Source organism: Phocoena sinus, chromosome 1 (genome assembly GCF_008692025.1).
Source record: "Phocoena sinus isolate mPhoSin1 chromosome 1, mPhoSin1.pri, whole genome shotgun sequence".
Taxonomy (NCBI): Eukaryota; Metazoa; Chordata; class Mammalia; order Artiodactyla; family Phocoenidae; genus Phocoena; species Phocoena sinus.
In genome coordinates this window covers 172,735,137-172,762,964 of record NC_045763.1, presented here as the reverse complement: position 1 = coordinate 172,762,964, position 27,828 = coordinate 172,735,137, and the positions used below count along the sequence as shown (strand labels likewise).

The 27,828-nt window shown below is 38.3% G+C and overlaps 1 long non-coding RNA gene across 1 annotated transcript; it reads left to right on the top strand.

Annotated features, from left to right (window-relative positions):
* The first annotated feature begins 692 nt into the window (after nucleotides 1-692).
* LOC116763187 lies at nucleotides 693-19,777 on the top strand. The gene is made up of 4 exons (XR_004352444.1): nucleotides 693-868; nucleotides 15,309-15,321; nucleotides 16,896-16,903; nucleotides 19,766-19,777. It is a non-coding gene; the product is annotated as an uncharacterized LOC116763187 (long non-coding RNA).
* The last annotated feature ends 8,051 nt before the right edge of the window (nucleotides 19,778-27,828 follow it).

Here is a 27,828-nt window from a genome sequence, read left to right as displayed (position 1 = left end):
TCCACACACTTACCAACATTTATTTTTGATAATGGCCGTTCTGACCAGTGTAAGGTGGTCCCTCGTAGTTTTGATTTGCATTTCTCTAATAATTAGACATGTTGAGCATCTTTTCATGTACTTATTGGCCATCTGTATGTCTTCTTTGGAGAAATATATATTTAGGTCTTCTGCCTATTTTTCTATTGGGTTATTTGTTTTTCTATTGTTGAGTTGTATGACCTGTTTGTAAATTTTGGAAATTAAGCCCTTCTTGGTTGCATCATTTGCAAATATTTTCTCCCATTCTGTAGGTTGTCTTTTTGTTTTCTTTGCTGTGCAAAATCTTGTAAGTTTGATTAGGTCCCATTTGTTTATTTCTGTTTTTATTTCTATTGCCTTGGGAGACTGACCTAAGAAAATATTGCTATGATTTATGTCAGAGAATGTTTTGTCTATGCTCCCTTCTACAAGTTTTATGGTGTCATGTCTTATGTTTAAGTCTAAAACATTTTGAGTTTTTGTGTATGGTGAGAGGGTGTGTTCTAGCTTCAGTGATTTAATGCAGCTATCCAACTTTCTCAACACCCCTTGCTGAAGAGACTGTCTTTTTCCCATTGTATATTCTTGAATCCTTTGTTGAAGATTAATTGACCATAGGTGTGTGGGTTGATTTCTGGGCTCTCTATTCTCTTCCATTGATCCATATGTCTGTGTTTGTGCCAATACCATGCTGGTTTGATTATTGTAGCTTTGTAGTATTATCTAAAGTCTGGGAGGGTTATTCCTCCTGCTTCGTTCTTTTGTCCTCAGCATTTCTTTGGCAACTCTGGGTCTTTTATGGATCCATATACATTTTAGGATTATTTGTTCCAGTTCTGTGAAAAATGTAATAGGAAATTTGATAGGGATCACTTTAAACCTGTAGATTGCTTTGGGTAGTATGGCCATTTTCACAATATTAATTCTTCCAATCCAAGAGCATGGGATACCTTTCCATTTCTTTGAATCACCTTCAATTTACTTTATTAATGTTTTATAGTTCTCTGTGTATAAGTCTTTCATTTCCTTGGTCAGGTTTATTCCTAAGTATTTTATTTTGGGAGGTGAGATTTTAAAAGGTTTTATTTTTTTTTTACTTTCTCTTTCTAATATTTCATTGTTAGTGTAAAGAAATGCAACCGAATTCTGTATTTTAATCTTCTATCCTGCTACCTTGCTGAATTTGTTTATCAGTTCTAGTCATTTTTGTGTGGAGTCCTTAGGGCTTTCTGTATATACTATCAAGTCATCTGCATAATGACAATTTTACCTCTTCCCTTCCAATTTGGATACCTTTTATTTCTTTTTCCTATCTGACTGCTGTGGCTAGGACTTCCAATACTATGTTGAATAGAAGAGGTGAGAGTGGCCATTCTTTCTTGTTCCAGATTTTAGTGGGAAGGCTTTCAGCTTTTCACCATTATTTCATTGGCTGTGTGTTTGTCATAAATAGCTTTTATTATGTTGAAATATGTTTCCTCTATACCCACTTTGGTAAGAGTTTTTATCATGAATGGGTGTTGGATTTTGTCAAATGCTTTTTTTGCATATATTGAGATGATCATATGGTTTTTGTCTTTTGTTGATATGGTGTGTCACATTGATTTGCTTATGTTGAACCATCCTTGTGAACTTGGGATGAATCAAACTTGGTCATGGTGTAAGATATTTTTAATGTGTTATAAGATTCGGTTTGCTAATATTTTTTTGAGAATTTTTGCATCCATATCTATATTGGCCTGTAATTTTCTTTTTTGGTGGTATCTTTCTCTGGTTTTGGTACCGGGCTAATGGTGGCCTCATAGAATGTCTTTGGGAGTGTTCCCTCCTCTTCAGTCTTTTGGAAGAGTTTGAAAAGGGTCGGTAAAATTTCTTCTTTGTATGTTTGGTAGAATTCGCCTGTGAAGCCATCTGGTCCTGGACTTTTGTTTGTAAAGAGGGTTTTTTTTTTGTTTTCTCTTTTGTTTGTTTTAGTACAGATTCTATTGCACTTCTAGTGCTTTGTTCAAATTATCTATTTCTTCTTGATTCAATTTTGGTGGGCTGTGTGTTTCTAGAAACTTTTCCATTTCTTCTAGGTTGTCAAATTTGTTGGCATATAATTGTTCATAGTACTCCCATATAGTGTTTTGTATTTCTGCAGTATCAGTTGTTAAGTCTGCTTTTTCATTTCTTATTTTGTTTACTTGGGTTCTCTCTCTTCTCTTCTTGGTGAGCCTAGCCATAAGTTGGTCAATTTTGTTTACCCTTTCAGAGAACCAGCTCTAGGTTTTATTGATTTTTTTATACTGTTTTTTTAAATCTCTATTTCCTCTCTGACCTTTAGTATTTCTTTCCTTCTGCTGAATTCAGGTTTTGTATGTTTTCTTTGTTTATTTTTTTAAGTGGTAGGTTAGGTGATTTATTTGAGATTTTTCTTGTTTTTAGAGGAAGGTCTGTATCACTATGAAATTCCAAGAACTGCTTTTGCTGCATCCTATAGATTTTATATGGTTGTGTTTTCATTGTCATTTGTCTCAAGGTATTTTTGAATTTCTTCTTTGATTTCAACGTTGACACATTGGTTTTTTAGTAGCATGTTGTTTAGTCTCCATGTAATCTTTGTTTTCTCATTTCTTTTTCTGTGGTTGATTTCTAGTTTCATGCTGTTGTGTTCAGAAAAGATGCTTGAGACAATTTTTTTTATACATCGTTATTGGAGTATAATTGCTTCACAATGCTATGCTAGTTTCTGTTGTACAACAGAGTGAATCAGCCTTATGCATACATATATCCCCATATCCCCCCCTCTTGAGCCTCCCTCCCACCCCTCAGTCTTCGCAAAGCAATGAGCTGATATCTCTGTGCTATGCTACTGCTTCCCACTACCTATTTTATAATTGATAGTGTATGGATGTCAATGCTATTCTCATATCGCCCCAGCTTCCCCTCCCCAACCCCACGTCCTCAAGTCCATTCTCTATGTCTGTATGTTTATTCCTGTGCTGACACTAGTTCATCAGTACCATTTTCTTAGATTCCATATGTATGTGTTATCATACGGTATTTGTTTTTCTCTTTCTGACTTACTTCACTGTATGACAGACTCTAGGTCCATCCACCTCACTACAAATAACTCAATATCGTTTCTTTTTATGGCTGAGTAATATTCCATTGTATATACGTGCCACATCTTCTTTATCCATTCATCTGTTGATGGACATTAAGGTTTCTTCCATGTCCTAGCTATTGTAAACAGGGCTGAAACGAACATTGTGGTACATGTCTCCTTTTGAATTATGGTTTTATCAAGGTATATGCCCAGTAGTGGGATTGCTGGGTCATATGGTAGTTCTATTTTTAGTTTTTTAAGGAACCTCCATACTGTTCTCCATAGTGGCTGTATCAATTTGCATTCCCACCAACAGTGCAGGAGGGTTCCTTTTGCATCAAACCCTCTCCAGCATTTATTGTTTGTTGATTTTTTGATAATGTCCATTCTGATCAGTGTGAGGTGATACCTCATTGTAGTTTTGATTTGCATTTCTCTAATAATTAGTGATGTTGATCATCTTTTCATGTGCCTCACGGCCATCTGTATGTCTTCTTTGGTGAAATGTCTACTTAGGTCTTACACCCTTTTTTAAATTCGGTTGTTTGTGCTTTTGATATTGAGCTCCATGAGCTGTTTGTATATTTTGGAGATTAATCCATTGTCTGTTGTTTCATTTGAAAATATTTTCTCCCATTCTGAGGGTTGTCTTTTCGTCTTGTTTACAGTTTTCTTTGCTGCACAAAAGCTTTTAAGTTTAATTAGATCACATTTGTTTATTTTTGTTTTTATTTCCATTTCTCTAGGAGGTGGGTCAAAAAGGATCTTGCTGTGGTTTATGTCAAAGAGTGTTTTCCCTATGTTTTCCTCTAAGAGTTTTATAGTGTCTGGTCTTATATTTAGGTCTTAACTCCATTTGGAGTTTGTTTTTGTGCATGGTGTTAGGGTGTGTTCTAATTTCATTCTTTTACATGTATCTGTCCATTTTTCACAGCACCACTTATTCAAGAGGCTGTCTTTTCTCCATTGTATATTCTTGCCTCCTTTGTCAAAGATAAGGGGACCATGTGTGCATGGGTTTATCTCTGGGATTTCTATCCTTTTCCATTGATCTATATTTCTGTTTTTGTGCCAGTACCATACTGTCTTGATTACTGTAGCTTTGTAGTATAGTCTGAAGTCAGGGAGCCTGATTCCTCAAGCTCCATTTTTCTTTTTCAACATGGCTTTGGCTATTCGGGGTCTTTTGTATTTTCATATGAATTGTAAAATTTTTTTTTCTAATTCTGTGAAGAATGCCACTGGTAGTTTGATAGAGACTGCATGCAACTGTGGATTCCTTTGGGTAGTATTGTGATTTTCATTATATTGACCCTTCCAATCCAAGAACATGGTATATTTTTCTCCATCTGTTTATATCATCTTTGATTTCTTTCATCAGTGTTTTATAGTTTTCTGAATAGAAGTCTTTCACCTCCTTAGGTAGGTTTATTCCTAAGTATTTTATTCTTTTTGTTGTGATGGTAAATGGGATTGTTTGCTTAATTTCTCTGATTTTTCGTTGTCAGTATGGGACAATGAAAAATATGGGAATGCCAGAGATTTCTGTGCATTTATTTCGTATCCTGCAACCTTACCATATTCATTGATTAGTTCTAGTAGTTTCCTGGTTGCATCTTTAGGATTTTCTATGCTATAGTATCATGTCATCTGCAAACACTGACAGTTTATTCTTCTTTTCAATTTGGCTTCATTTTATTTCCTCTCTGATTGCCATGGCTAGGACTTCCTAAACTATGTTGAGTAAGAGTGGCAAGAGTGGACATCCTTGTCTTATTCCTAATCTTAGTGGAAATGCTTTCAGGTTTTCACCATTGTGTATGATGTTTGCTTTGGGTCTGTCATGTATGGCCTTTATTATGTTAACGTAGTTTCCTTCTATGCCCATTTTCTGGAGAGTTTTTACCATAAATGGGTGTTGAATTTTGTCAAACGCTTTTTCTGCAACTATTGAGATGATCATATGGTTTTTATTCCTTAATTTGTTAATATGGTGTATCACAATGATTGATTTGCATATACTGGAGAATCCTTGAATCCCTGGGATAAATGCCACTTGATCATGGTGATATGATCCTTTTAATATGTTGTTGGGTTCTGTTTGCTAGTATTTGTTCAGGATTTTTGAATCTATGTTCATCAGTGATATTGATCTATAATTTTCTTTTTTGTGATATCTTTTTCTGGTTTTGGTATCAGAGTGATGGTGGCTTTGTAGAATGAATTTGGGAGTGTTCCTCCCTCTGCAAATTTTTGCAAGAGTTTCAGAAGGAGTGGTGGTAGCTTTTCTCTAAATGTTTGATAGAATTCACCTGTGAAGCCATCTGGTCCTGGACTCTTGTTTGTTGGACGATTTTTAGTTACAGTTTCAATTTCATTACTTATAATAGGTCTGTTTATATTTTCTAATTCTTCCTGGTTCAGTCTTGGAAAATTTTACCTTTCCAAGATTTTTTCCATTTCTTCATGGTTGTCCATTTTATTGGCATATAGTTGTTTGTAGTAGTGTCTTATAACCCTTTGCACTTATGCAGTGTCAGTTGTGATTTCTCCTTTTTCATTTCTAACTTTATTGATTTGCATTCTCTCCCTTTTTTCTTGATTAGTCTGGCTTAGGGTTTATCAATTTTGTTTATCTTCTGACGGAACCAACTTTTAGTTTTATTGATCTTTCCTATTGTTTTCTTTGTTTCTATTTCATTTATTTCTGCTCTGATCTTTCTGATTTTTTTCCTTCTAACTTTTGGTTTTCTTTGTTCTTCTTTCTCTAGTTGCTTTACGTGTAGTGTTAGATTGTTTGAGATTTTTCTTGTTTCTTGAGGTGAGATTGAATTGCTATAAGTTTTCCTCTTAGATCTGCTTTGGCTGTATCCCATAGATTTTTGAGTTGTTGTGTTTTCATTGTCACTTGTTTATATGTATTTTTAAATTTTTTCTTTGATTTATTCAGTGATCTCTTGATTATTTAGTAGTGCACTGTTTTAGCCTCCATGTATTTGTGTTTTTTACAGGTTTTTTTCTTGTAATTGATTTCTAATCTCATCGCATTGTGGTCAGAAAAGATGCTTGGTACGATTTCAATTTTCTTAAATTTTCCGAGGCTTGATTTGTGACCCAAGATGTGATCTATCCTGGAGAACGTTCCGTGTACACTTGAGAAGAAAGTGTAATGTGCTGTTTACGAATGGAATGTCCTATAAATATCAAATCTCTCTGGTCTATTGTATCATTTAAAGCTTACGTTTCCTTATTTACTTTCTGTTTCAATGATCTGTCCATTGGTGTAAGTGGGGTGTTAAAGTCCCCTACTATTATTGTGTTACTGTCGATTTCCCCTTTCATGGTTGTTAGCAGTTGCCTTATGTATTGAGGTGCTCCTATGTTGGGTGCATATATATTTATAATTGTTATATCTTGTTCTTGGATTGATCCCTTGATCATTATGTAGTGTCCTTCCTTTCTCTTGTAACATTCTTTATTTTAAAGTCTATTTTATCTGATACAAGTATTGCTACTCCAGCTTTCTTTTGATTTCAATTTGCATGGAATGCTTTTTCCATCCCATCACCTTCAGTCTGGATGTGTCCCTAGGTCTGAAGTGGGTCTCTTGTATACAGCATATATATGGGTCTTGTTTTTGTATCCATTCAGCCAGTCTATGTCTTTTGGTTGGGGCATTTACTCCATTGACATTCAAAGTAATTATTGATGTGTGTGTTCCTACTACCATTTGCTTAATTGTTTGGGGTTTGTTTTTGTGGGTCTTTTTCTTCTCTTGTGTTTCCCACCTAGAGAAGTTCCTTTAGCATTTGTTGTAAAGCTGGTTAGGTAGTACTGAATTCTCTTAGCTTATGCTTGTTTGAAAGGCTTTTGATTTCTCCATTGAATCTGAATGAGATCCTTACTTGTAAAGTAATCTTGGTTGTAGGTTTTTCTCTTTCATCACTTTAAGTAAATCCTGCCATTCCCTTCTGGCCTGCAGAGTTTCTGCTGAAAAATCAACTGATAACCTTATGGGGATTCCTTTATGTGTTATTTTTTGCTTTTCCCTTGCTGCTTTTGATATTTTTCTTTGAACTTAATCATTGTTAGTTTGATTAATATGTGTCTTGGTGTGTTTCCCCTGTGGTTTATCCTGTATGGGACTCTCTTCACTTCCTGGACTTGGGTGACTATTTCCTTTACCGTATTAGGGAACTTTTCCACTATAATCTCTTGAAATAGTTTCTCAGACCCTTTCTTTTTCTCTTCTACCTCTGGGACCCCTATAATTCAAATATTGGTGCGTTTAGTGTTGTCCCAGAGGTCTCTGAGATTGACTTCAATTCTTTTTATTCTTTTTTCTTTATTCTGCTCCTCAGCAGTTATTTCCACCATTTTGTCTTCCAGCTCACTTATTCATTCTTCTGCCTCAGTTATTCTGTTTTTGATTCCTTCTAGCATATATTAAATTTCAGTTATTGTGTTGTTCGTCTCTGTTTGTTTGTTCTTTAGTTCTTCTAGATGTTTGTTAAACATTTCTTGTATTTTCTCATTCCGTGCCTCCATTCTACTTCCAAGATTATGGATCATCTTTACTATCATTACTCTGACTCCTTTTTCAGGTAGATTGCCTATTTCCTCTTCATTTATTTGGTCTTGCAGGTTTTTACCTTGCACCTTCATCTGTGACATATTCTTTTGCTGTCTCCTTTTTTTTTTTTTTTTTTTTGATGTGTGGGGTTTTGTTCCTGTCTTACTGGTTGTTTGGCCTGAGGCTCCCATCACTGGAGTCTGTAGGCTGTTGGGTAGAGCAGGGTCTTGGTGCCTAGATGAGGACCTCTGGGAGACCTCACTCTGATGAATATTCCCTGAGTTCTGAGGTTCTCTGTTAATCCAGTGGTTCTGACTCAGAGCTCCCACTGCAGGAGCTTCAGCCCAACCCCCGGCTCGTGAACGAAGATCCCACAAGCCACACGAGGTGGCAAAAAAAAAGAAAAACAGAACAATAACAAAGAGTAAAAAATAAAATCAGACTTTTAAACTAACAGGTATGTTAGAAAAGATATAAAAATATACATGAAACAACTGGAAGGTAAAACAGAACCACAGTAGTAAAAAAGAGGAGGAAAAAAAGGTGGAAAAGGCCTTGGCTGTGGGGGGTCAGGGCTTAAGCAGGGGTGGAGTTTAGTTGGTGGGTGGGGCCTATGCTTAGGACCCACGAGACTGGAAAAGGCCCTGAGGGGGTGGGGGGTGGGGCTTAGGCTCAATGGAACCGAAGGGGCCCAGGCATGCCTCTGGTCTCAGAGGGCAGGGGCAAATGCCCTCTGCTCCTCTTCAGCTCCTCCTCTCCTGGTGGGCCCCTCCCATCTGCCTCTCCTGTTCTTCCCCAGCTTCTCACCTACACCCCCAGGACCCATGGGGCCCAGAGAGGTCTTTGGAGGGTGGGGGGACCTGACCTGGCAGCCCAGTAGGCTTCCCAGGCCTGAGGTGGAGGAGCAAAGCCCTCCGTGCCTTCCCCAATTATGGGGTCCTAGTGGGTTCCCCTCCCACCATCCACCTCCACTCTCCTTCCCCCCTCCTCCCTGCCTCCTACAAGCCTAGGACCAATGTGGCCCGGAGATGGCCTCTGAGAGTGTAGGACCCAGCCTGGCTTCCTGGGCCGATTGGGCAGAGGAACCCCTACCCTCCTCCCAGCCACCCCTCGGGGATGCAGGTCCTGTTCATCCTCCACTTCTCCTCCCCCCTCAGTCCCATGTCCTACCCAGTTTCTTGGGGGTTCCTCCAATCTATTGGGCATCAAGGTCTCCCTCCGCCTAGTTGTGGGGAGACGCAAACTCCACATCTTCCCATGCTGCCATCTTGACTCTGCTGAGGCAATTTCTATACTCTTAAATTTGAGTCTTGCTTTGTGCCCTGGTATGTGGTCAATCTTAGAGAATGTTCCATGTGGACTTGAATGTATATTCTGGTTTTTTGGATGTAACATCCTGAAAATGTCAATTAAGTCTAACTGTTCTATTTTATCATTTAAAATCTCTATTGCCTTATTGATTTTCTGTCTAGAAACTCTCTCCATTGATGTTAGTGGGGTGTTAAACTCCCCTACTATTATTGTATTCCTGTCAATTTCTCCCTTTTTGTCTATTAGTATTTGTTTTATGTATTTGCACGCTCCTATATTAGGTGCACATATGTTGACAAGTGTAAAATCATCTTCTTGTATTGATCCTTTTATCATTATACAGTGTCCTTTTCTTTATGGCTTTTGTTTTAAAGTCTATTTTGTCTGAGTATTGCGATCCCCTGCTTTCTTGTCATTTCCATTTGCATGAAATATCTTTTTACATCCCCTCACTTCCAATCTATATGTGTCTTCTGCCCTAAAGTGGGTCTCTGTAGGTAGCATATTGTAGGCTCTTGTATTTTTTTTTATCCAATCTGCCACTCTGTGTCTTTTGATTGGAGCATTTAGTCTATTGACATTTAAGGTAATTATTGATAGACATGTATTTAGTGCCATTTTAAACTTTATTTTCCAGTTGATTCTGTGTTTCTTCTTTATACCTATTTTTCATTTTGTGGTTTGATGATTTCCTTTTATTTTATGCTTGTGTTTTCTTTTTGCTTTTTGTGAATCTTCTTTTTGCTTTTTGTGAATCTTATGTTTTTGATTTGTGGTTACCCTGTTTATCAAGTATGTTAACCTCTTCCTATATCTACTTGCTTTAGACTGATAGTCATACAGGCTTAAACACATTCTAAATAATAATAATCTACATTTTCTTGCTCTCCTCCCCCACATTTTATGATTTTGATGTCTTTTACATCTTCATGTTTATCATTTTGTTCATCATGGTTACCATCGTTTTCACAAAAATGTTTTGGTTTTTTGAAAAAATTCTGTGTACTGGCTTATTTAAGTGATTTACTTTCCAATTATGATTTTCTGTTTCCTATAGATTCTTGCTTCATTTCTGTTTAGAGATCTTTCAGTATTTCTTTTAGGATAGTTTTAGTATTGCTCTAATTTTTTAGTTTTTGCTTGTCTGAGAAATTCTTTCTCTCTCCTATTCTAAATGATAATCTTGCTGTGTAGAATATTCTAGGTTGCATGTTTTTCCCTTTTAGGATTTTGAATATATCTTGCCACTCTCTTCTGGCCTGTAATGTTTCTGTAGAGAAACCAGCTGATATTCTTATGGGGGTTCCCTTGTAATTAACTCTTTCTCTCTTGCTGCCTTCAGAATCCTCTATAACTTTTGCCATTTTAATTATAATATGTCTCGGTGTAAGTCTGTTTGGGGTTCACCTTATTTGGTACCCTCTGTGCTTCCGGTACCTGGATTTCTGTTTCCTTCTTTAGTTTTGGGAAGTTTTCAGCCATAAGTTCTTCAAATACATTTTTGATCCCCTTTTCTCTTTCTTCCCCTTCTGGGATCCCTTTGTTGTGTAGATTGGCATGCTTTATGTTATCCCACAAATCTCTTATATTGCTTTCATATTTTTTTTTCATTTGACTTTCTGTCTGCTGTTCTGATTGGGTGATTTCCATTATTCTATCTTCCAGATTACTTATTCATTCTTCTGCATTATTCATTCTGCTATTCATTGCGTTTAGCTCAGCTTTCATCTTGGCAAATGGATTTTCTAATTTGTCTTGTCTTTTCTTAATAATTTCTAGTTCCTTTTTACAGTACTCTGCATTTCTGTTGATAGCCTCTCTTAATTCCTTCAGTGTTTTCATTATCTTTTTGAAATGGGCATGCATTTCTGCTGATAGCCTTTCTTAATTCCTTCAGTATTTTCATTATCTTCTTTTTGAAATTGGTGCCTATTAGACTGAAGAGGTCTGTTTCATTGTTTGTTCTTTCAGGGGAATTCTCCTGGTCTTTTAACTGGGAGTGGTTCCCCTGCTTTTTCATTTTACTTATATTTCCCTTACTCTGAGTTTAGGAGAAACATTATCTACTGTGGTTTTTGAGGGCTACATGTGGCAGCATCCCTGTGTAGCATGTGTGGGTTTAATATTTTTGTTGCAAGTGCTGCTTTTAGTATGGATGCCTGCTGCCTCTTTCCTCAGTGTGTACTGGCCATTATCCCCTTGGTAGAGACAGGGTGTGCAGATGTGGCAGCGGGTGCCCTCTCCTAGGGCTCTCTGTGGCAGTGGCAGCTCGTGTGCACCCCTGGAGCCTGTGATAGCAGTGGAGGCAGCTCACGACCACTCCTGGAGCCTGCAAGGGTGGCTCTCGACTGCTCCTGGAGCCTGGATCTCAGAAGAGCAGCAGCAGTGGCTCGCAACTGCTCCTGGAGTTCACAGCGGCAGCTGGCACCTGCTCCAGAAGCTCGTGTGGGTGGTGTCCTGTTGCCTGAGAGTGCGCACAGGAAAAACGGCTGCAGTGGCAGGTCCTGCCCCTCCCCTCCACACCCTCCAAACAATGATGCCTGGCCTCTGAGGCCAGCCAGGCTTCCTCCCCATATACCCTGCATTGTGGTTGCACTAGACTCTACCCCCTTCAGGCTGTTTCCCCCAGCAACCCCAGTCCTCTCCCTGGGTCTGATCTCCAAAGCCCGAGCTTCAGCCCCCAGCCCCCACCTGTTCCAGTGGACACATGTCTCAGGCTGGGGAGCACAGGGTGGTGGCACTGACCATCTCTGCAGGTTTCTCTCTGTTCTGGCTGCCACAAACTGGTTTCTGCACTCTCCTCTGAGGCTCTGAGCTCCCCCTTATCTTGGCTGACCTCTGTGCTGGTAAGGGGACTTTGAGGGAACCTTTCCTTTCAGAGCTCTTTCCCAAGGGCACCAGTCCTGTCCCAATTTCTTTCTCTCTTTTTTCTTTTGTTCTACTCAGTTACATGGAGATCTTCTGCCAGTGTTCAGTAGATATTCTGTAAGAATCATTCCACATGTAGATGTATTTTTGATATATTTGTGCAAGGAGATGAGTTTCACATCCTACTACTCTTCCATCTTGATTCACCTCCCAGTAGTTCTATTCTTAATTTTTTGAGGAAACTCCATACTGTTTTCCATAGTGGCTGTACCAATTTACATTCCCACCAACAGTGTACCAGCATTCCCTTTTTCTCACATCCTCACCAATGTTTGTTATTTTTTTTTTTTTTGATGATAACCATTCTAACAGGTGTGAGGTGATATCTCACTGTGGTTTTAATTTGCATTTCCCTAATAATTAGTGATATTGAAAATATTTTCACGTGCCTGTTGATCATCTATATATTTTCTTTGGAAAAAATGTCTATTCAGATCATCTGCCCATGTTTTAAGTGGGTTGTTTTCTTTTTCTTTTTTTTTTTTTGTGGTACGCGGGCCTCTCACTGCTGTGGCCTCTCCCGTTGCGGAGCACAGGCCCCGGAGGCGCAGGCTCAGCGGCCATGGCTCACGGGCCCAGCCGCTCCGTGGCATGTGGGATCTTCCCGGACCGGGGCACGAACCCGTGTCCCCTGCATCGGCAGGCGGACTCTCAACCACTGCGCCACCAGGGAAGCCCTGGGTTGTTTTCTTGTTGTTGTTGACTTTGAGTTCTCTATATACTTTGGATATTAACCCTTTGCCGAATATATGATTTGGAAATATCTTCTCCCATTAAGTAGGTTGACTTTTCATTTTGATACTGGTTTCCTTTGCTGTACAGAAGCTTTTTAGTTTGATATAGTCCTATGTACTTATTTTTGCTTTTGTTTCCCTTGCCTTTGGAGTCAGATCCACAAAACATTGCTAAGACCAATGTTAATGAGGTAACACCTATGTTTTCTTCTAGGAATTTTATGACTTCAGGTCTTACATTCAGGTCTACCATTTGACCCAGCTATTTCACTTCTGGGTATTTATCTGAGAAATACAAAAAACACTAATTTGAAAAGATATATGCACCTTTATGTCCATTGCAGCATTATTTAGAATAGCCAAGATATGGAAAAAACCTAAGCATCCACCTATGGATGAATGGTTAAAGAAAATGTGGTTAAAATATACAATGGAATACTACTCAGCCATAACAAGAGTAAAATTCTGCTATTTTGAACAACATGGATGGATCTTGTGGCTATATGCAAATGAAATAAGTCAGAGAAAGAAAAACACCATATGATTTCACTCATGTGAAATTAAAAAAAAAACAAAAACAAGTGAACAAACAAAACAAATTCATAGATACAGAGAACCAGTTAGTGATCACCAGAGGGAAAAGGGTTGGGACTGAGCAAAATGGGTGAAGGGGGTAAAATGTATGATGGTAGATGGTAACTAGACTTGTGATGGTGATTACTTTGTAGTGTATACAGATGTTGACTTTTAATGCTATACCCCTGAAACTTACTTTAAAAAAGGAATGGGTATATTTGACTCTACAAGCTAATTTAGATCTCTAAAAGAAACCTACTCAAACTAATGTATTATGTATTGATACACCCTATGGAGTTAGTGAATAGTGGATGATAAAAATGTAAATCCAATGAGTTTAAACCATTTATTTGAAAAAATTTTAAGTAAAAATTGAGAAAATAAAATAATAGTTGGAATAAATTATCACTGGTTCATGACAGTTTATCTTTATTCACATATATTTTTACAGACAAGTACTTCAATTTTATTAATTTATTAAGAAATATATTATTATAAATCTGACTGCAATATCCATGTTTCTGCAAGTCATAGACAAAGCTACATTTTTGTCAGAAGACTTTCCAGTGATCATGGAATCAGGGTAAGGGTACTTGGATTATGTAAGTGGCACTTTTTCTTTCTAATTTGATGCATGTCCACTGTGAATATATGACTCGGACACCCACCAAGAGTAAAGAATTTCACCAGATGGTTGATCCAAGCACTTTCTTTAGTGAACAATCCTGGGGACACAGTCTCTGAATCAAATTTGTCTATGGAGTCAAGGCATTTTACAATAAGTATTGGTGCAGGATGAGAAACAGTTGGACAGAGAAAAAGAAAGCATCAAATTAAAGCTTTTCAGAGAGCAGGAAGTGGTGTTACCCAGAATAAAGCCCTAGTTCAGTGTTGGTGTGACATTCTCCAGTAGTTTCCCTGGAGATGAAGTATAAGGGAATAATTGTTCTAGTCATTTTGTATCATTTTCTCCTCACACTGGATTGGTAGTCTGGATAGAAATGGAATTCTAGATTGAAATGCATTTCCTCAATGATATTTTTCTAATTGTTTTTACTTTTCAGTATTATTGAGAAAAAGACTGTCATTTTGATTTTCACTAATGTATATTTGTAATTATTGTTTCTGACTTTCTCCCTCTTGACTATTATCTATCACATTCTAAATTATGGAATAGTGTGTCCTTACACTAAGTAGGTCTCCTTTAATTCACTCTCCTGGGCATTTGATAAATACTTTTAATCTGGAAACACTATCATTTAGGAATAATCTAAAATCTTGTATTATTTTGTTTAAAAAGGTTTCACCAGCATTTCCTCTATCTGAAATTGCTAGAAACGTTGGATCCTCCAGATTAATGTTTTGAATATTTCTCCTAATAATTTCAATTTCTTTTACTTTCTCAGTTTCTGTGATTTTATTATTCTATTTTCCTTTTTTTTAACTGAAGTATAGTTGATTTATAATGTGTTAGTTTCAGGTGTACAGCAAAGTGATTCAGTTATATATATATATTTCCATATATATTTATATAACTGAATATATATAAGAATACATATACATACTCTTTTTAGATTCTTTTCCCTTATAAGTTATTACAAAATGTTGAGTATAGTTCCCTGTGCATTTTCTAACCTAGTTTTTATGTTCTAGAAATTAGCTACCATGCTTATAATTTAAAGGAGTTTATTTCTTTTACAGTTATAGGCCCTTTGGTACAATATTTTGCCATTGCTTTTTTAATGAATGTAATTTTGTGTTACATTGAGGGCTTAACATTTCCATTGTTTGTTACGTTATACCTGTTTTTTTTTTTCAAATTTGCTTATTGAGGTGTGGAGTTTGCTTGGCAGACTAAGAAGGATATAAGTGTTCTATATCTGGGGTGAGAGGGAAGATCTGACTCTTCAGGTTTTCAAACTTTCTCCCTCCAATCTGATTCCTCTAAAGAATAAATCCTATTATTTGGCCTGTGTATAGGGACCTATGTGTGGAGTTGAAAGGGGAAATGGCTGTTCCATACATTTCAATGTATTCTCCAGTTTTTTGCCTTATCCTGCCTATCAGTTCTAAGGTCAAGGTTTTTTGTTTGTTTGTTTTTTAGGTTTGTGCAGGGTGAATGGTCTGTACTCTCAACATTCTCTCTTCCTGTATTTTAGTTGTTGCTTCTTTTGCCCTATTAAATCATTTTCCCCACCTCTGTCTCTGCTTTTAAAAATCTGTTGAAAACTTGCATCTACTATTCTCTTTATACTCCTATAATAATACTTTTCAAAATTGTAATTTAATATCAGTAGGTCTTGGGCAGGAGAGGTTACAAATACATACATATTTAGTTATTTTAAAAAGAAACTATCTAATGTAAATTTTGAAAAGTATATTCCTGAACTATTGAGGGGAAAATGACTTCATATTCCCCTTAATTTTTTTAGAAGTTAGAGGTAATGGGTTAGTTGAGGCAGATAGTACACATTTTGAAAAGAATAAATTAAGTATTTCTAGGAATATGTACTAAATTGCAAGCCTCCTTTTCCATATGTTGTCATTTATATATAGAAGCACAAACTCCATACATTTGAAATGGCCAGATGGCAACTCTTCTCTTCATTACTTAAATGAAATAGGGAACACAAGTGCTCCCTGGTGAAAACACACTGCAGTATTTTGTTTTAAAACATACAGTTTTGAAGTGAACATAAACTTGCTTCTGCCTTTTTTTTAATGTTTGTTCTCTTTCTTAGAACTGAGGCAGGCTGGGACCTGAGACCCTTTGCTGCAGTGCTTGCACATGGACAGATATCTCCCCCAGCAACAAAATACAAGGAAACTATAAGGGACTAAAAATAACTGCCTGAATGTGCACTTGGGGCAAATTATGAACAAGATACAAAAAGACCAAAAACCCAACTGCCACTTCTGAGGCGCTGGAAGCAAAAGCAGGGTACTGCGCATGACCCCTGAACACAGCACCACCAAGGTGGTAGGCAGAACACCTAAGCCACCCCTCGAGCTTGACCCCTGGACCCACACCTATCCTCACCCCATATAAGGGAACAGCTCGCCCCCCCTCCAGGAGCAAGCAAGAGAACGCGTTACTTGTTTTTGCTCCTTCGTGTTGCAGCGCAAGTCCCAATGAAGCCTTGCCTGAGTTTCTTGTCTGGCTTCTTATCAATTTCTATTGATTAAGGAGGCCAAGACCCTGGTTAGTTATATACTTTGTAGCAACCATGAAGGAACATTGATCCCTTCCTGGGAGAGGACCTGGGCACCTCTGTGACCACTGAGTGCAGCTTCTCCATGGGTGACAAGTGGCTACCTGAACCTCTTGTTTCAGCATCACCACATTTGATAAGTCTGCCCTCCTGGCCCCTGAGGGACTCAGTACCTTCATTCAGGCAACACTTTCCCTCTCCCCTTTATTCTTTTCCCTCTCCTGATACCTCTTTACTTCTCCTCTGTCTTCTCCTACTTCTGTCCTATCCTGCCAAGAGAGTGAACGTCAGGCAGCTATAGCATCACTCGTCTCAGCTTGTGAGACCCGCTCCCTCTGGCAGGCAATGGCTCACCTTGACAGGTGACAAACAGAGGTTGGAGAGGCTTGCCTCATACCACGTGTAGATCTTGGTCCAGTGGGCTCTCCCTGATGGGAGATTTCTGAGAGTGATAGAGGTTCAAACCTCATATTATGTAGTGACTGGAAGTCCAATCATACCAATATACTCAACTTTATTTTCCTGCTGCCAAGAGAAGTCCCACTGGGAGTGGGCTGAAGCGGCAGATTTCTATACACTGGTATAAGCATGGGTGAGAGTCCCAACTGTGGGTTAGAATCCCACAGACGACGTACAACTGGCTGGTTTCTAGGCTTGATCACCCCAGTGGGCAGTAGACAGGGTGCGCCCTCCTTCACTGGCCCTTTCTGGAAGCGTGCGGGTTTGGTGCCTGAATAGACACCTGCAGGGGATGGACTGAAATGGCAATCTCTCTCATTGTGTCTTTCTCTTTTTCAATCTTTTCTGTCCCCACTCCCTTTACCTCTCCCTTGGTCCTCACCCCTATAGTCCTGTCTCTTTCACTCTGAGGACTCCTTGTTGGTGTCTTTAAGTTTCTGTCCTTGGTACATGTTGAGACAGTGAATTTAGAAGGATCTTTGTTTCATGGTTTTTTTTTTTTACATCTTTATTGGAGTATAATTGCCTTACAATGGTGTGTTAGTTTCTGCTTTATAACAAAGTGAATCAGTTATACATATATATATATGTTCCCATATCTCCTCCCTCTTGCGTCTCCCTCCCTCCCACCCTCCCTATCCCACCCCTCTAGGTGGTCACAAAGCACCAAGCTGATCTCCCTGGGCTATGCGGCTGCTTCCCACTAGCTATCTATTTTACATTTGGTAGTGTGTATATGTCCATGCCACTCTCTCACTTTGTCACAGCTTACCCTTCCCCCTCCCCATATCCTCAAGTCCATTCTCTAGTAGGTCTGTGTCTTTATTCCTGTCTTACCCCTAGGTTCTTCATGACATTTTTCCCCCTTAAATTCCATATATATGTGTTAGCATACAGTATTTGTCTTTCTCTTTCTGACTTACTTCATTCTGTATGACAGACTCTACGTCCATCCACCTCATTACAAATAGCTCAATTTCGTTTCTTTTTATGGCTGAGTAATATTCCATTGTATATATGTGCCACATCTTCTTTGTCCATTCATCTGATGATGGACACTTAGGTTGTTTCCATCTCTGGGCTATTGTAAATAGAGCTGCAGTGAACATTTTGGTACATGACTCTTTGAATCCTGGTTTTCTCAGGGTATATGCCCAGTAGTGGGATTGCTGGGTCATATGATAGTTCTATTTGTAGTTTTTTAAGGAACCTCCATACTGTTCTCCTTAGTGGCTGAACCAATTCACATTCCCACCAGCAGTGCAAGAGTGTTCCCTTTTCTCCACACCCTCTCCAGCATTTATTGTTTCTAGATTTTTTGATGATGGCTATTCTGACTGGTGTGAGATGATATCTCATTGTAGTTTTGATTTGCATTTCTCTAATGATTAATGATGTTGAGCATTCTTTCATGTGTTTGTTGGCAGTCTGTATATCTTCTTTGGAGAAATGTCTATTTAGGTCTTCTGCCCATTTTCGGATTGGGTTGTTTTTTTGTTATTGAGCTGCATGAGCTGCTTATAAATTTTGGAGATTAATCCTTTGTCACTTGCTTCATTTGCAAATATTTTCTCCCGTTCTGTGGGTAGTTTTGTCTGTCCAACTGCTCCTGCAAGTCTCTGCTGATACTGTGGGCACAACGGAGCACTTCAGCCTTGAAATGCAGACAGCCCACATTGCCCGAGACTCCAGCCTTGGCTTACTTACTAGGACTTTAAAGAAGAGCAACAACAACAAAAGAGGAGCTTGCATTTCCAATGTAACTTTTCTGCCCTGGCTGTAAGGAACTATCTGAACCATCTGTAGTCCCCAAGACTGAGGAAAAAAAAAAAGAGGCCTTTTTAAACTCAGGCAGGAAAACTGTGACATCTCTGGTTCTGGCAGCTGTCTTTATGTAAATGAACTGTAATTAATTGGCTTAAAGGAAATTGAGCACATTCTCAGAAATATAAAAGAAACTTGTCAGAATACGTTTCAGGTTCACTTGACCTGGGAAATATTCAGTATTGAATTAATATCTAGTATTAGAGCTAGCTTAAGCTTGTGGGTTTAATTAATACAGACCTGTATTTAGAGTCCTCAACATTAACTATAAAACTTTTATTGTACCTAGGGTTACTGCAAGTCAGTAAGTGCATATTGTTTCTATTATAAAAATTGTCAATAAGGAAAATAATATTATTAAACTTTTAAGTAAATGTAACTGAGATAAGAGCTTTTTGGTAAACTCTAGGAATAATTATGTTTTCGAAATGTCCATCTAAAACAGTCTCTCCAAATTTTGGTAACTTCAAAATAACTTAAATGATGGGAATTCATTGAATATCCAGGTTATTTCAAGTAAGATAAAGTACTGGGACATTAATTGCTAAGCAGATATAATTCTACCTACTTTTGTCTTATCAGAGGAAAAGTAAAGATATTTGGGTTTATTGGACACATGGCATGTGCCACATTGAGGAAATAAATTATGCATTAAGAAGATGTATGTTTCTAGAGGTTATGGGATATTCCAGAAAATGAATGCTGATGTGACAGTTTACAAGGACTTGCTTCTTGGTTTTTATTAGATATTAAGGCTTTAAGGTTAAAAATTATAAGGGAAACATTTCAATATGCAAGGAAAATGGAAAACGTATTTTCAGTTAAAAAATTTAAAAAGTGTCAGGAATTGAAATGTATTTTGTGAAAGGAAAACAAAAGGCAGTTTTGTCCTAGACCTGGTTGCTTCTAAATGAAAAACAAACACAAAGCAAAACAAAAAAACGGGACAAAATAATTTGGATACCAAAAGTTGTAGGAGGTTTATGGAAATGGAACACTGAGAAAATAAATTTGTACATGGATAGGATTCTCTAAGGTTGGATTAAATTTAATTATGTAAATGGATTTTATTTAAAGAAGGTTGATGGAAGAATAAATTTGGATTCTCTTGTTTTAAATTTTTATTTTATATTGGAGTATAGTTGACTTATACTGTTGTCTTAGTTTCAAGTGTACACCAAAGTGATTCAGTTAAACATTTACATATATCTATTCTTTTCCAGATTCTTTTCACATATAAGTTATTACAGAGTACTGAGTAGAGTTCCCTGTGCTATACAGTAAGTCCTTGTTGATTATCTAATTGTTGTTTAGTAGTATATTGCTTAGCATCCATGTGTTTGTGACTTTTACAGTTTTTTTTTTTTCTGTAGTTGATTTCTAATCTCATAGTGTTGTGGTCTGAAAAGGTGCTTGATATGATTTCAATTTTCTTAAATTTACCAAGGCTTGCTTTATGGCCCAGTATCAGGTGTATCCTGGAGAATGTTCCATGTGCACTTGAAAAGAATGTATTCTGCTGCTTTCGGATGGAATGCTTTATAAATAACAATTTAGTCCATCTTTTCTAATGTGTTATTTGAGGCGTGTGTTTCCTTACTGCTTTTCTCTCTGGATAATCTGTCTATTGGTGTAAGTGGGGTGTTAAAGTCCCCCACTATTATTGTGTTACTGTTGATTTCTACTTTAATGGCTGTTAGCACCTCAATATATAAGGCAAATACTATGATGTTGAGTGCATATATATTTACAATTGATATATCTTCTTCTTAGATCGTCCCTTGATAATTATGTGTAGTGGCTTTGCCTCTTGTAACAATCTTTATTTTAACCTCTGTTTTGCCTGATATGAGTACTGCTATTCCAGCTTTTTTTTTTTTTTTTTTTTTTTTTTTGGGGTATGCGGGCCTCTCACTGTTATGGCCTCTCCCGTTGTGGAGCACAGGCTCCGGACGCGCAGGCTCAGCGGCCATGGCTCACGGGCCCAGCCGCTCCGCGGCATATGGGATCTTCCCGGACCGGGGCACGAACCCGTGTCCCCTGCATCGGCAGGCGGACTCTCAACCACTGCGCCACCAGGGAAGCCCCTCCAGCTTTCTTTTGATTTCAAATAGCATGGAATAAATTTTTTCAACCCCTCACTTTCAGTCTGCATGTGTCCCTCGATCTGAATTGGGTCTCTTGTAGACAGCATCTGTGTGGGTCTTGTTTTTGTATCCATTCAGCCAGTCTGTGTCTTTTGGTTGAAGTATTTCATCCATTCACATTTAAGGTAATTACCAATATGTATGTTCTTATTGCAATTTTGTTGATTGTTTTGTACTTGTTTTGTAGCTTTTCCTTTTCGTCCTCCTTTGTTCTGTGACTGGATGACTATCTTTAGTATAGTATCTTTAGAAAGGAATAGCTTGGATTCCTTTATCTATTTTTGTGTTTATATATTACAGATTTTTGGTTTGCAGTTACCATGAAGTTTTGATATAGCAGTCTATATACATATTTACAAGATTGTTTTAGTTGCTGATCTCTTAATTTTAAATGCATTTCCAATATCCTGTATTTGTACTCTCCTCTTCTTAAAAGTGCTGTTTTTTTTAAAAAATTTTATTGGAGTTGATTTATGATGTGTTAGTTTCTGGTGTACAGAAAAGTGATTCAGTTATACATATACACATACTCATTCTTTTTCAGATTCTTTTCTCATATAGATTATCACAGAATATTGAGTAGAGTCCCCTGTGCTATACAGTAGGTCCTTGCTGGTTATCTATCTTTTATATAGTCGTGTGTGTATGTTAATCCCAAGATCTCATTTATCCCTCCCAACACCCCAAGTTTCCCCTTTGGTAACCATAAGTTTGTTTTTGAGATATATGTAAGTCTGTTTCTGTTTTTGTAAATGTTCATTTGTATCATTTAAAAAAAAAAATTAGATTACACATATGAGTGATACCAAATGATATTTGTCTTTCTCTGTCTCACTTACTTCACTTAGTATGATAATCTCCAGGTCCATCCATGTTGCTGCAATTAGCATTAATTCATTCTTTGTATGGCTGAGTAATATTCCATTGTATATATGTACCACTTCTTCTTTATCCATTCATCTGTCGATGGACATTTAGGTTGCTTCCATGTCTTGGCTATTGTAAGTAGTGCTGCAGTGAAAATGGGGTGCAGGTGTCTTTTCAAATTATGGTTTTCTTTGGATATATGCCCAGGAGTGGGATTCCTGGGTCATATAGTCGTTCTGCTTTTACTTTTGTAAGGAAGCTCCATTCTGTTCTCCATAGTGGTTGTATCAATTTACATTCCCACCAACGTAGGAGGGTTCCCTTTTCTCCACACCCTCTCCAGCATTTACTGTTTGTAGACTTTTTGATGATGGCCGTTCTGACTGGTGTGAGGTGGTACCTCACTGTAGTTTTGGTTTGTGTTTCTCTGAGAATTAGTTATGTTGAACATCTTTTCATGTGCTTCTTGTCCATCTGTATGTCTTCTTTGGGGAAGTGTCTATTTAGATCTTCTGCCCATTTTTTTGATTAGTTTGATATAGAGCTGCATGAGCTATTTGTATAATTTTGGAGATTAATCCCTTGTCTGTTGCTTTGTTTGCAAATATTTTCTCCCATTCTGCGGGTTGTCTTTTTGTTTTGTTTATGTTTTCCTTTGCTGTGCAGAAGCTTTTAAGGTTAATTAGGTCCCATGTTTGTTTTTATTTCATTACTCTAGGAGATGGTTCCAAAAAGATATCACTGCAATTTATGTCAGAGAGTGATCTGCCTAGGTTTTCCTCTCAGAGGTTTATAGTGTCCGGCCTTACATGTAGGTCTTTGATCCTTTTTGTGTTTATTTTTGTGTATGGTGTTAGAGAATGTTCTAATTTCAGTCTTTTACATGTAGCTGTCCAGTTTGCCAAGCCCCACTTGTTGAAGAGACTGTCTTTTCTCCATTGTATATTCTTGCCTCCTTTGTCATAGATTAATTGACCCCAGGGGGCATGGCTTTATTTTGGGGCTGTCTATCCTATTCCATTGCTCAATATTTCTCTTTTTGCACCAATTTCATACTGTTTTGATTACTGTAGCTTTGTAGTGTAGTCTGAAGTCAGGGATCCTGATTCCTCCAGCTCTGTTTTTCTTTCTCAGGATTGTTTTGGCTATTCAGGGTCTTTTGTGTTTCCACACAAATTTAAAATTTTTTTGTTTTAGTTCTGTGAAAAATTCCATCAGTAATTTGATAGGGATTGCACTGAATCTGTACATGGCCTTGAGTAGTCTAGTCATTTTGACAGTATTGGCACTTCTGATCCAAGAACATGGTCTATCTTTCCATCCATTTGTGTCATCTTCGATTTCCTCCATCAGTGTGTGATAGTTTTTGGAGTACAGGTGTTTTGCCTCTTTAGGTAGGACTAGTCCTAGGTATTTTATTCTTTTTGATGCGATGATAAAAGGGATTGTTTCCTGAATTTCTCTTTCTGGTCTTTCATTGTTAGTGTACAGGAACGTGAGAGATTTCTGTGTATTAATTTTGTATCCTGCAACTCTACCAAATTCATTGATAAGCACTAGTAGTTTCCTGGTAGCATCCTTGGTATTTTGTATATATAGTATCATGCCACCTACAAACAGTGATGGTTTTACTCCTTTTCCAATTTGGATTCATTTTATTTCTATTTCTTCTGATTGCCATGGCTAGGGCTTCTAAAACTATGTTGAGTAAAAGTGGTGGGAGTGGACATCCTTGTCTTGTTCCTGATCTTAGAAGGAATGCTTTCAGCTTTTCACCATTGAGTATGATGTTAGTTGTGAGTCTGTCATGTATGGCCTTTATTATGGTGAGTTATGGTTGGAGGGACTGGTGTCTGCCCACTGGTGGGTGGAGCTGGGTCTTGTTCCTCTGGTGGGCAGGGCCATCTCAGGGGGTGTGTTTAGAGTCGGCTCTAGGCTAAGGAAAACATTAGGCAGGCATGGATGGGACTATATTCCTGCCCTGTTGGTTGGTTGGCCTGACACATCCCAGAACTGGAGACTACAGGCTGTTGGGTAGGCCCTGGTCTTGGTGTCAAAATGGCCACCTCCAGCAGAATGCATACCAATGAGTACTCCCCATTACCTCCACCACCAGTCTCCTTGTCCCCACAGTAAGCCACACCCCCCAACCCCACCTCTACAGGGACCCTCCAAGACCACCAGGTAGGTCTGGCCCAGGATCCTATGAAGTCACTGTTTATTCCCCTGGGTCCTGGTGCACATGAGACCTTGTGTGTGCCCTCCAACAGTGGAGTTTGTTTCCTCCAGTCCTGTGGAGTTCCTGCAGTCAAGCCCCACTGGCCTTCAAAGCCAAATACTCTGGGGAGCTCCTCCTTCTGATGCCAGACCCCCAGACTAGGAAGCCTGATGTGGGGCTCAGAACTCTCACTCCTTTGGGAGAACGTCTGTGATATAGTTATCTTCCAGTTTGTGGGTCACCCACCCAGCAGGTATGGGATTTAATTGTATCATGAGTGTGCCCCTTCTACCATCTCACTGTGGCTTTTTCTTTGTCTTTGGATGTAGAATATCTTTTTTCATAGGTTCCAGACTTTTTTGTTGATGTTTGTTCAGCACTTAGTTGTGGTTTTGATGTTTTCATGAGAGGAGGTGAGCTCAAGTCCTTATACTCTGCCATCTTGTCTCCACCCTCTGGGCTCCAGATTTTTCTTTCTGTAATGTAGTGGACTCACTTGCCCTTGTGTATAGTACACTTAGGGTGCAGAGGTCTTGCACCTAACATGTCAGATTAGAGTTCCCAGCATAGAACTGCTGCGTTGACACCACACTTTGGTGGACACTGTGCACAAAAGCTGCTCGCAACACCTCAATTTAAGATGACTGCACCTGGAATCTGAGGCTGAAGTGCTGTGAGCTGGTTTCTCTCAAGAGAACAGAGTTTTCTTGGAATGCTGCTTCTCACAGCAGATTATGCAAATTTCTTTGCCTTTAAATAAACTGTCCCTATTTGCCCTTGAAATCTTTTATTGTCACTTTGGTTAAATGAATCAGAATTGTTTCAGAGAGACATATGATCCTATCTGATCAGGTGTTTTACATTTTTTTGATATTTTTGACAGACTTCCCAAATGTCAAATTCTAATTAAAATTTTGACCTTCTGCTAACTTTGGGGTGCTTCAGAGAGACCCTGGACCATCCCAAAGAGAAATCCTAAACTAACTGGGTTCATTTGGTATGTTAAATTACATGGGAATCATTGTCAAATGAATACTAAATCTTCTTAGGTTGTATCATAGGGGTGAATGTTATTAATATAGATATTTTAAAAATTTTATGGATTTCCTTAAAATCTGGTGTGTCCTGATAAAATGTTACCAGTCATGATTCTAGTTATTATAATCAAGTTTCTTTGTCAATTGGTTTGTGATCAGGTGTTTAACTGTGCCCTTTTAGTCTTTTGTCATTCATAGAAAGATAAGCTGATGCTTTGTAAAAATGCTTCATCTCCAGGAAGATTCATAGAAAGGGTTTTTTGACAAGTACAGGTTTTTGGTAACTTTCATTATCACACCACTGAACTGGGTAAACCTGATGGCTTTCTAAAGCTGTTAATTACATGGGTTTATTAAAGTGGTGGATATGGTTATAATTTTTCACTTTTGTCTAAAGTATTACTGCTTTTTGAATTTTATTTTCACTTTTGTCTAAAATATTACTGCTTTTTGAATTTTATTTTATTTTTTTATACAGCAGGTTCTTATTGTCATCAATTTTATACACATCAATATATACATGTCAATCCCAATCACCCAATTCATCCCTCCCCCACCCCCTGCCGCTTTCCCCCCTTGGTGTCCATGTTTGTTCTCTACATCTGTGTCTCAATTTCTGCCCTGCAAACCAGTTCATCTGTACCATTTTTCTAGGTTCCACATATATGCGTTAATATACGATATTTGTTTTTCACTTTCTGACTTAACTTCACTCTGTATGACAGCCTCTAGATCCATCCACGTCTCAACAAATGACCCAATTTCGTTCCTTTTTATGGCTAATATTCCATTGTATATATGTACCACATTTTCTTTATCCATATGTCTGTCGATGGGCATTTAGGTTGCTTCCATGACCTGGCTATTGTAAATAGTGCTGCAATGAACATTGGGGTGCATGTGTCTTTTTTAATTATGGTTTTCTCTGGGTATATCCCCAGTAGTGGGATTGCTGGGTCATATGGTAATTCTATTTTTAGTTTTTTAAGGAACCTCCATACTGTTCTCCACAGTGGCTATATCAATTTACATTCCCACCAACAGTGCAAGAGGATTCCCTTTTCTCCACACCCTCTTCAGCACTGGTTGAAGATTTTCTGATGACGCCCATTCTAATTGGTGTGAGGTGATACCTCATTGTAGTTTTGATTTGCATTTCTCTAATAATTAGTGATGTTGAGCAGCTTTTCATGTGCTTCTTGGCCATCTGTATGTCTTCTTTGGAGAGATGTCTATTTAGGTAGGTCTTCTAAAATATTACTGCCTTTTAATCTGCATTTTCCAGATATAAGGAAACCCCTTCAAGCTAATTATAATTTAGAGCAGGTTCATAAACTTACATCCCTAAGTAAAATTGAAACACATTTATTTTTTCCCTCTACTTGATCCCTCCAGAAATTGGAAACTCATATTCCCAGCAGCTTTATTGGGTAAATAAGAAAGGCCACCTCCTAACGAGTGCAGGAATCTCAAGGTATTTTTCAGACACCTCAAAAAGAGAGGAATTCATCCAAATCTGTAAAGCAGAATTAGATAAGCCCTTGGCATTGATTTCCTGGCCCTGAGCAGCCTTTTAAAACTTCAGTCTGAGATTCCTTATAAAAATTTCTAACACAGCCAATTTAAAGGACCTATGTGATAAATTACACTTACATAAGTAAGCAAGCCAAGTTTATTGAAATCAGGCTTAATTTGCAAACAAATTAATCTTAACTTGGATATATTTGGTAAATAGGGTATTTTAGAAAGAAAACGATTGTTTCAGTGGATATCAAATCCTGTTGAGTTTTGTATTTACTAAGACTCACTCCCCAGATAGCCCCTTCCTTCCTGTATAACTTTAAGTTGAGTGAATAAAATGACACTCTAAGATTGTTTCTGAAGCTTATCCTTCCCATGTGAACCCTGGGGATCAAGTTATTCTTAAAACCTGGAAAGAGGGGTCCCCCAAAGGTGAATTATTGCCAAATGAAAGGGCCCCTGTAAAGTAATTTTAGCCACCCCACCCTTTCGGTGTCAAACTGCAAGGGATATCTAGTTGGATACATTTAACCAGATTAAAAGCTTTTACCTCCAAAGACCCTGCAGGTCACAAGAGAAGAACAATACACCCGTGAGCCAGTAGAAGAATCTGAGATACCTATTCAGAATACAGGTACCATCGACAGGTAAGTAAAATGATGTGGTGGGTTGGACTTTTGCCATTCTTGCTACTGTACTCTTGCTTGCATTCCACCAGTTTGCTCAGCCACTGCCACCAGCGAAGGAGCTCCTTTGTCCATGCTGGGTTTAAGGGAAACACTGTCCCACAGAAATGCTCCTCCCATTGACTTTATCCACTTTACTAGTCCCTGTAACTAGGGGACAGTGGCAAGAAAGTACACTTATCAGTATTTCCAGAATTGTATCTAAAGGACAACATTTAAAAGAATGCTGGATATGCCATCAACACCCCCAGCTGGCTACTGGCCCTCTTGCATGTCCCCTGAACCAGCTGGGTCCAGTGGTAATTAATGATGTAAATCAGGGACAACTGCCACCCCCTCGACCTCTGCTAGTCACACTTGAACTTTCCAGGGTGCGATGCCAATGCTTTAACGCAACTACCCCCATACAACTGGACCCGAGGTGTGGGGCACACTGTTAAATTGCACAAATAGCATTTATCTCACATGCCCTGAGAACCCCCAAGATATAGTGACACCAGATATCCTGCCTCTTATATAGGGATAAACTGTACCTACAACCTTACCCACTGGTGCCCTGTTTCAAACTATGGCCCAGTCTCCCTAAACAACATGGAAGGGGAATGTGAGCGGTAGGAAGGAAA